Genomic DNA, 3,813 nt, shown 5'->3' on the forward strand with positions numbered 1-3,813 from the left:
AAAAAAAAAATATTGAAATAGGCGGGGTTTATGTCTGTGGTTACTAGCGACAACCATATTTATTCAAAATAACCATATTCCCAGTTTAGTTTGATAAAATGTTTTGTGTCACCATATTCGTTTGTTACTTTACATCTGCCTTATTTTAACAGACCGTGGACAGGACAAAGATGTGTTAGTGGATGATAAATTCCCAACAAAATTGTATAATTTATAGAGGTGTTTTTACTTGCTTATTATACATTCACATAATAATAACAAACTTAAAAACCAACGCAAACTCAAGCTTTCCTCCAGACCATACTCCATCTGTGCACCATTTGCCCTGTCAGGTTGACGGATTATTTGGTTGCCAATTTCAAATCATATCAAACTGTCACATGCGCCGAATATAACGTGTAGACCTTAGTTGAAATGCTTACTTACAAGCTCTGAACCAACAGTGCAGTTCAAGAAAGAACTACATTCAGGGCATTCAAGAAAATAATTTCATACTTAATTCAATGCATTTGATTTATTTACATTATACAGTGTGCACATTTGTGTTGTTGCGCTTTTTTAAAGGCTCAGTGCAGTCAAAATGTATATATTAAACAGCTTAAACAGCTGATGAACCAAACACTGTAAAGGAGTGAAACAATTTTATCAGTGTTATTTCCTGATAGCTGCTGGATGAAAATACAATCTACACAGGACCTCCTAAACAGCAGGTTTGCATGCGTGGGAGTTTCGGCTTTCCATGGTGACATCACCATGCGGTAAATGAATAGACCAATAAAGAGTTTCAAACCTCTCTGACAATGACAGCTACTTCTCCATTCTCCCCTTTGCAAAATCCTTACTTGATGTAGTTTTTTGCTAAAAAGCTATTTTGCCCATTTGAATGGAAATCTTTTACCCTAAGGTACTTAATTGTTACCCAGAAATGAGTTGATAATGATATACAAACGGCTGCATTGGGCCTGTAATAACCAATACTTACTGAGTTATATGGTGTGATAATACTAGAAACTGTAAAAAATAAATCGTCAGACAAGCTGGCATCCTTCACCTTAGAAGCCTTTCAAAGCAAGCATCAGGACAAAGACACTACTTCTTACCCACTGAAACACATAGCCAGAATGACTTGACAGCTGACAATCTCTGAGAATTGCTATGAAGTTCAATGAGAAATCTCTCCAAATAACCCTGCAGTTCTTGTTTTACCACTGCTGTGCTTTAGACAGGACTCTACGATGCTCATTAATCCACTACAGGATGGAGTCAGGAGTGGGTGCTGGAGGGGAGAGGGTAAGAAGAATGTCTGTAGAGTCAGTCGTTTCCATTGGACTCAGCCTTGGACAACTTCCTCTTGCTCATCCTTCATCTGGGAAAGAACATGAAATGTTAGGTTAGTCTTGTGAAATCGAGAACTGGGCCGACAGGCAATCATGAATCATCTCAAATTCCGCAAGTTATTTTGTACAGGGTACAAACCTGCTCTACCCCTTCCACTTCAGGGACATAGAACTGCAACATATTCTGGATGCCACTCTTCAGTGTAACCATGGAGCTGGGGCAACTGGTGCAGGAGCCCTGCAGCTTCAGCTTCACAATGCCATCCTCAAAGCCGCAATACAGGACATCTCCACCATCCTCCTGCACTGTGGGCCTGGGGGAAGCCACATGAGCTAAGACTGATACATACCGATACTGCAATGAGCAAAGAGACACTTCTGACAACAGGTAGATGTCAGAAAAAGGCTAAATGCAACAACTAATAATACCTTTCGGGTATCCAGAAGCTCTTTGATCATAGTAATCACCTCATCATCATCATCTGAGGGTGCTGTGAAGACAAAGGGAACCGTTAATGCAAATATATACGTACAGAACTTACAGTGCCTTCGGAAAGTATTCAGCCCACTTAAAATGTTCTACATTTTGTTACAGCCTTATTCTAAAATGAATTCGTTTTTTTTACCTCATCTATCTACACCCAATACCCCATAATGACAAACTAAAAACAGGTTAAGAAATGTTAGGGGATTACACAGCCTGGAGGTGTGTTGGGTCATTGTCCTGTTGAAAAACAAAGGATAGTCCCACTGAGCCCAAACCAGATGGGATGGCGTACTGCTGCAGAATGCTGTGGTTGCCATGTTGGTTAAGTGTGCCTTGAATTCTAAATAAATCACAATGTCACCAGCAAAGCACCTCCACACCATCACATCTCCTCCATGCTTCACGGTGGGAACCACACATGCGGAGATCATACGTTTACCTACTCTGCGTCTCACAAAGACACAGCGGTTGGAACCAAAAATATCAAATTTGGACACATCAGACCAAAACACAAATTTCCACCCTTCTAATGTCCATTGCTCATGTTTCTTGGCATAAGCAAGTCTCTTCTTCTTATTGGTGTCCTTTAGTAGTGGTTTGTTTGCAGCAATTTACCACGAAGGCCTAATTCACGCAGTCTCCTATGAACAGTTGACGTTGATATGTGTCTGTTACTTGAACTCTGAAGAATTTATTTGGGCTGCAATTTCTGAGGCTGGTAACTCTAATGAACTTATCCCCTGCAGCAGAGGTAACTCTGGGTCTTCCTTTCCGGTTGCGGTCTTCATGAGAGCTAGTTTCATCATAGCGCTTGATGGTTTTTGCGACTGCACTTGAAGGAACTTTAAAAGTTCTTGACATTTTCCATATTGACTGACCTTCATGTCTTAATTTAAGTATGGACTGTCATTTCTCTTTGCTTATTTGAGCTGTTCTTGCCATAACATGGACTTTGTATTTTACCAAATAGGGCCATCTTCTGTATACCACCCCTACCCTGTCACAACACAACTGATTGGCTCAAAACGCATTAAGGAAAGAAATTCCACAAATTACCTTCTAACAAGGCACACCTGTTTATTGAAATGCATTCCAGGTGATTACCCATGAAGCTGGTTGAAAGAATGCCAAGAGTGTGTAAAGCTGTCATCATGGCAAAGGGTGGCTAATTTGAAGAATCTCAAATATATTTAGATTTATTTAACACTTTTTTGGTTACTACATGATTCCATGTATTAACTTGATGTATTCATACTTGAAGTATTCACTATTATTTTACAATGTAGAAAATAGTAAAAATAAAGAAAAACCCTGGAATGAGTAGGTGTCCAAACTTTTGACTGGTAGTGTATGTAAATAGTTTTATATTTAGACATTTTCTCAAAACCTGTTTTTGCTTTGTCAATACGGGGTATTGTGTCTAGATTGCTGAGGATTTTTATTTATTTCATCCATTTCATAATAAGGCAAATGTAGCAAAATGTGGAAAAAGTCAAGGGATCTGAACACTTTCCAAAGGCACTGTATATACACACTGTGTGTGTGTGTGTGTGTGGTACCATGGTTACAGAAAATTCTGAATTAATCATTAATAATGATGAGTGAGAAAGTTACAGCGGTTCTAATATCATAGCCCCAAGACATGCTAACCTCTGCTGTTATTGGTAATGTTGAGAAGTTAGCATGTCTTGGGGGTAGGGTCTTTGACCCGCTGTAACTTTCTCACTATTCACATCCAGTAATCATGGTAGCATCCACATTAATGTGGAAGTGTTTAAAAACATTCATGTTTGACATGAGGGCGGCTAAGCATTTTGATGTGTATAAACCATGTGCTACACACCCATTTCCAATAAGTACCTAGTTAACTTAGCGTAGCTAGCTAGCATTAACTTGCCATTGCTAGCTACCTGATTGACAGTTTATCACTCCAGAATTCCTGTCATTGATGTTACCACTCGGCACGACGTCACGTTATACGCTATACTA

At 39.4% G+C, this 3,813-nt stretch overlaps 1 long non-coding RNA gene across 1 annotated transcript; it reads right to left on the minus strand.

The window, feature by feature from the left end:
• Positions 1-231: 231 nt before the first annotated feature.
• Positions 232-3,458, minus strand: LOC129853565 (uncharacterized). Its single transcript, XR_008759153.1, has 3 exons — positions 1,767-3,458; positions 1,477-1,651; positions 232-1,366 (listed from the first exon to the last, which is right to left on the minus strand). It is a non-coding gene; the product is annotated as an uncharacterized LOC129853565 (long non-coding RNA).
• Between the last annotated feature and the right edge of the window lie 355 nt (positions 3,459-3,813).

This window comes from Salvelinus fontinalis, chromosome 4 (genome assembly GCF_029448725.1).
Source record: "Salvelinus fontinalis isolate EN_2023a chromosome 4, ASM2944872v1, whole genome shotgun sequence".
Taxonomy (NCBI): domain Eukaryota; kingdom Metazoa; phylum Chordata; class Actinopteri; order Salmoniformes; family Salmonidae; genus Salvelinus; species Salvelinus fontinalis.